General features: G+C 40.4%; 1 long non-coding RNA gene across 1 annotated transcript; it reads right to left on the bottom strand.

The window, feature by feature from the left end:
* Positions 1–450: 450 nt before the first annotated feature.
* On the bottom strand, positions 451–6349 carry LOC134757806 (uncharacterized). Its single transcript, XR_010132300.1, has 3 exons — positions 6254–6349; positions 1443–1616; positions 451–535 (listed from the first exon to the last, which is right to left on the bottom strand). It is a non-coding gene; the product is annotated as an uncharacterized lncRNA (long non-coding RNA).
* Positions 6350–6553: the final 204 nt, after the last annotated feature.

The following is a 6553-nucleotide window of genomic DNA, read 5'->3' as shown; positions in this document are numbered from 1 at the left end:
GAGCTAGTTTATTGTTAAATGGGTCGACTTGGACGCACACAGCAGAACACCATGAGTGCAGAGAATGAAGAGAACTCTTTGTGTTAACATCTGTGCGGTGGCGAATGATTCATCAGTCAGCTACATGCTGGCCTCCTCCACACTCCCGGAAATCATTCATGAAGTTCTCTGAACTAGTCTTAAAGGCCCCACACTACGACGTCTCAGGGTCATGATATACCCTAGATGTACCCCTTCCCCTCAGCCAGCCACAAAATGGGCCTGACCTTATCCCACTTCCCATTGTTAAGTGCACATCTGGATTTTAGGCTGTTGTAAGAGTGAACACCCAGGCCTGACTCTTTTCAAAGAGCAAATTGGCAGAGGTCTCATCCTGAGGCCTCTGTTGAGTGAGGAACTACTTACCAGTCACATGAAAGCACAAATCAGGGCTTGTGCCGAGCTGAACTTCCCGGCTAAATAAAATGGATCGATGGTGCCATGTTGACCTGGTATGTTAGATGATGAGAAACCCTTTCAATTATTCTGCGAGTGGCTGTTAAGAGGATGAGAAATCATCTGTGTTCAAAGTTGGCTTTAATTTCTCTAAACGAGATAATTTGCCAAAGAACTTTTGCCTATATGAAGACTGTTACCTGAGCAAGACATTTGGGTAATTGGGCATTTGATGTTGGTTTGGTGTCACTTTTATGCATATTGATGATCATGTGACTCTAAAGACCTTGTTTTACTTTAATTGGAATTCCTGCATGGGAGGGGCTATGGTGAACTCTGGCTGGTAGCAGAGTTCTCTTAGAAGGGCCAGTGTGGATAAAGAAATATCTTTGGCATTTTTCCTTTTGTGTTTTAGTGAAGACACTTCTGGTTGTAAGGAATAAAAACAAATTTGTGATGTATTTAGCAAAAAAAAAAAACAAAAAACAAAACAAAAGCTTGAGGAGTTTTACTCTTTTTTTAAATGAGGCTGTAGTAATGTCTTCAGCGAGTTAAATGTTGGAATGCAGTCACAGCTCAGAACCAGAGCTAGGAGGTGGACTGCCATCAGGAATACTGGTAGTTACTCTGTCCCCATCCCCTGATTTCTCTGCATACCCATCTCATTCCTTTATCTCTCCCAGCTAGCTTTCATGCCTTCTTTACAAACATGTCACAGGATGGCTGTCCCTGAAGTTTGCAAGTTTACATCACCTTACTTTGAGTCACACTCAGCAATATGACTGGTTATGTCTGAATGCCAGTTCCAAACTCTTGAGACAATCTGATTTGAAAAGGTGCCCAATCTGATAGAAGAAGGTGCCCTGTGGGTGGCTACTTTTCAGAGAAAAGGGACATCTTGAAAGACTGCCTATAATACACTTAACATCTAGTACTGTCCCCATTTTATAGATGAGAAAACTGAGAAAAATGAGAAAAGTTGCTCTAGGCCACATAGCTGCACCTACCTTTTCTTCCTGAATGACGATTATCATGAGAAAATAATTTTATTTTGGATGAAAATTGGTGATATTCATGTTGCAGCTATTTTTGAAGGAACGGAGTTATCTTTTGTTAAACGAGATGCATTGTTTAGCAAAAATCATTTTACTTTGTAATTTTGTTGAAAGGAAACGCTCTTTCTGAAAATAAAATGAGAGTAAATGAGAGTAAAATTTTAGTAGCAAAGAGAAGGATTCCTAAAATAATCCAGGACAGTTATGCAATTGCAAAATTCTCCGATATTTCCGCATTCAAGAAAAATTAAATGCAGGAAATGAATAAGTAGGGGATAAAAATTCTTTGCAAAAGTCAAAGCCACCCCATTGGCCAAAAGTTGGAGGCATCCTAAGACTTTTTAGAAGCAACAATCTACTTTGCAAACCAAAACATGAGGTAAACATGGGAATTGAGCCATTAGAGAGAAAGTGAAAGAGAGAAAAATCAAATTCTGATCTGACTTTTCTTATTCTCCAGTTTTCTCATTAGATTTTTTTTTCCTTCCAAAAGAGCAGTGTTGGGAGCTTCAAAAATAAAATCAAGTCAAATTCAGAAAAATAATTATATCAGATCAAATTTTTAAAAATTTAAACTATATTATGTTTACAAAGGAACAGTTGGCCGATCTTGAACCAGGAAACTTCAAATGAAGATAGTAAGAAGCTCACCTTATAGCAGTTACAGCATAGCTTATAAAGCATCAAGAAGTATTTTGACCTTTTTTATGGTTGGCTGTTATGCATTAATGTTCTTGTTAAGGCAAGCAGAGTTGTTTAAGCTGATGTATCTATAGCTGTTTGGCTTAATTTCACTGAATCATATTGACAAGAATGTAAAGCTTACATGTTGTGTTTCATTGTGATTTGAGATAGCATCTCAGGGAAATCAGGATAACTAAGTTTTGGTTACGTGGTACGTGGCTATGGGTGGTTGGCCTTGGGGTATCTCTCAACTTTGGCTTCTATGGTAATTTCTTTTTTTTTTTTCTTTTTTCTTTTTTCTAGTTTCTTTTTTTAAAATTAATTTATTATTATTATACTTTAAGTTATAGGGTACATGTGCACAATGTGCAGGTTAGTTACATGTGTATACATGTGCCATGCTGGTGCGCTGCACCCACTAACTCGTCATCCAGCATTAGGTATCTCTCCCAGTGCTATCCCTCCCCCCTCCCCCAACCCCACAACAGTCCCCAGAGTGTGATGTTCCCCTTCCTGTGTCCATGTGATCTCATTGTTCAATTCCCACCTATGAGTGAGAATATGCGGTGTTTGGTTTTTTGTTCTTGCGATAGTTTACTGAGAATGATGGTTTCCAATTTCATCCATGTCCCTACAAAGGACATGAACTCATCATTTTTTATGGCTGCATAGTATTCCATGGTGTATATGTGCCACATTTTCTTAATCCAGTCTATCATTGTTGGACATTTGGGTTGGTTCCAAGTCTTTGCTATTGTGAATAATGCCGCAATAAACATACGTGTGCATGTGTCTTTATAGCAGCATGATTTATAGTCCTTTGGGTATATACCCAGTAATGGGATGGCTGGGTCAAATGGTATTTCTAGTTCTAGATCCCTGAGGAATCGCCACACTGACTTCCACAATGGTTGAACTAGTTGACAGTCCCACCAACAGTGTAAAAGTGTTCCTATTTCTCCACATCCTCTCCAGCACCTGTTGTTTCCTGACTTTTTAATGATTGCCATTCTAACTGGTGTGAGATGGTATCTCATTGTGGTTTTGATTTGCATTTCTCTGATGGCCAGTGATGGTGAGCATTTTTTCATGTGTTTTTTGGCTGCATAAATGTCTTCTTTTGAGAAGTGTCTGTTCATGTCCTTTGCCCACTTTTTGATGGGGTTGTTTGTTTTTTTCTTGTAAATCTGTTTGAGTTCATTGTAGATTCTGGATATTAGCCCTTTGTCAGATGAGTAGGTTGTGAAAATTTTCTCCCATTTTGTAGGTTGCCCGTTCACTCTGATGGTAGTTTCTTTTGCTGTGCAGAAGTTCTTTAGTTTAATTAGATCCCATTTGTCAATTTTGTCTTTTGTTGCCATTGCTTTTGGTGTTTTAGACATGAAGTCCTTGCCCATGCCTATGTCCTGAATGGTAATGCCTAGGTTTTCTTCTAGGGTTTTTATGGTTTTAGGTCTAACGTTTAAGTCTTTAATCCATCTTGAATTGATTTTTGTATAAGGTGTAAGGAAGGGATCCAGTTTCAGCTTTCTACAGATGGCTAGCCAGTTTTCCCAGCACCATTTATTAAATAGGGAATCCTTTCCCCATTGCTTGTTTTTCTCAGGTTTGTCAAAGATCAGATAGTTGTAGATATGCGGCGTTATTTCTGAGGGCTCTGTTCTGTTCCATTGATCTATATCTCTGTTTTGGTACCAGTACCATGCTGTTTTGGTTACTGTAGCCTTGTAGTATAGTTTGAAGTCAGGTAGTGTGATGCCTCCAGCTTTGTTCTTTTGGCTTAGGATTGACTTGGCGATGCAGGCTCTTTTTTGATTCCATATGAACTTTAAAGTAGTTTTTTTCCAATTGTGTGAAGAAAGTCATTGGTAGCTTTATGGGGATGGCATTGAATCTGTAAATGACCTTGGGCAGTATGGCCATTTTCACGATATTGATTCTTCCTACCCATGAGCATGGAATGTTCTTCCATTTGTTTGTATTCTCTTTTATTTCCTTGAGCAGTGGTTTGTAGTTCTCCTTGAAGAGGTCTTTCACATGCCTTGTAAGTTGGAAAAGAGAGAAGAATCAAATAGACACAATAAAAAATGATAAAGGGGATATCACCACTGATCCCACAGAAATACAAACTACCATCACAGAATACTACAAACACCTCTATGCAAATAAACTAGAAAATCTAGAAGAAATGGATAAATTTCTGGACACATACACTTTCCAAAGACTAAACCAGGAAGAAGTTGAATCTCTGAATAGACCAATAACAGGAGCTGAAATTGTGGCAATAATCAATAGCTTACCAACCAAAAAGAGTCCAGGACCAGATGGATTCACACTGAATTCTACCAGAGGTACAAGGAGGAACTGGTACCATTCCTTCTGAAACTATTCCAATCAATAGAAAAAGAGGGAATCCTCCCTAACTCATTTTATGAGGCCAGCATCATTCTGATACCAAAGCCGGGCAGAGACACAACCAAAAAAGAGAATTTTAGACCAATATCTTTGATGAACATTGATGCAAAAATCCTCAATAAAATACTGGCAAACCGAATCCAGCAGCACATCCTAAAGGTTATCCACCATGATCAAGTGGGCTTCATCCCTGGGATGCAAGGCTGGTTCAATATACGCAAATCAATAAATGTAATCCAGCATATAAACAGAACCAAAGACAAAAACCACATGATTATCTCAATAGATGCAGAAAAGGCCTTTGACAAAATTCAACCACCCTTCATGCTAAAAACTCTCAATAAATTAGGTATTGATGGGACGTATTTCAAAATAATAAGAGCTGTCTATGACAAACCCACAGCCAATATCATACTGAATTGGCAAAAACTGGAAGCATTCCCTTTGAAAACTGGCACAAGACAGGGATGCCCTCTCTCACCGCTCCTATTCAACATAGTGTTGGAAGTTCTGGCCAGGGCAATTAGGCAGGAGAAGGAAATAAAGATATTCAATTAGGAAAAGAGGAAGTCAAATTGTCCCTGTTTGCAGATGACATGATTGTATATCTAGAAAACCCCATTGTCTCAGCCCAAAATCTCCTTAAGCTGATAAGCAACTTCAGCAAAGTCTCAGGATACAAAATCAATGTACAAAAATCACAAGCATTCTTATACACCAACAACAGACAAACAGACAGCCAAATCATGAGTGAACTCCCATTCGCAATTGCTTCAAAGAGAATAAAATACCTAGGAATCCAACTTCTATGGTAATTTCAAGACAGCATGAGACCGGGAGGGTTTAAATGGCTTCATTTGTCTTTTCATTCCTACCAAAAGAATGCCTGAACAACATTCACACGTTGCCATCTGCCTGGAATCCTCTCCGTGGTCCCGCAGTCCCTGCCCCCTAGCGTCTCCATGGTCTTGTGCTTCCTGGTCCGTCTCGTCTTCATGGTCAGGTGCTACCTAGTCCACCTCGTCTCCGTGTTCCCTGGTCCATCTTGTCTCCATGGTCTTGTGCTCCCTGCTCCGTTTCATCTCGGTGGCCCTGTGCTCCCTGCTCTGTCTCATCTCAATGGCCCTGTGCTCCCTGGTCCATCTCGTCTCTGTGGTCCCGTGGTCCTTGGTCCGTCTTGTCGCCATGATCCCATGCTCCCTGCCCCATCTCATCTCAATGGTCCTGTGCTCTCTGGTCCACCTCATCCCAATAGTCCTGTGCTCTCTGGTTGATTGGGTTCTACAATGGAGAGGTCACTCGTGATCTTCTGGCCCATTCTTTGTAGGCTGTACCAGGTTACCCTTCCAGAAATTGGTAAAGGGTGACTTATATGACTTTTCCTGGGGCAGATGGGACTACGGAAAAATCCATCAAAACAATGGCTTATTTGCTGATAGCTCATGAGCTGTCAATAACAAAGGGTGTGCAGGAGCTTGGCCAGTGCTGGGTTTGTGCTTCAGGACTCCTCTATTTCCAAGCCACTGCTGCCTCTCAGGCTGTCCTCCTGGCCTGGATACCACCCTCCTGGCTGTGCCTGGCTAAGGGGAAGAGTTACAAAATAGACTAGAATGTACATATCCCTTGATTATACAGTCTCCCTTGATGCGACTGGGAGCACCTACTTTCCCACAGCGTGTTGCTGTCCCTGTAGTCCTGCTATGGACCTGGTTTCAGAGCAAATGAGATGAAACACTGGTCACGTTGGAATTGGATCAGACCGACCTATATGGGGGTCAACAACACAAAGCAGAGACTAAAGAAAGGCATTTTTAAAAAATTGTTTTTCCTAGCAAAATAGTATTGGTAATCTTTATTCAGATGGTGGTAATATTAATTCACTCATAAAATATTTATTGAGCATTTACTGTGTGCTAGAATCTCATTGGGAATGTTTGTAGAAATGCCAGATCCTAGTCATTGTG

This window comes from Gorilla gorilla, chromosome 21, assembly GCF_029281585.2.
Source record: "Gorilla gorilla gorilla isolate KB3781 chromosome 21, NHGRI_mGorGor1-v2.1_pri, whole genome shotgun sequence".
Lineage (NCBI taxonomy): Eukaryota > Metazoa > Chordata > Mammalia > Primates > Hominidae > Gorilla > Gorilla gorilla.
Note: the sequence above shows the minus strand (reverse complement) of the source record. Positions and strands in the feature narration are given on the sequence as shown.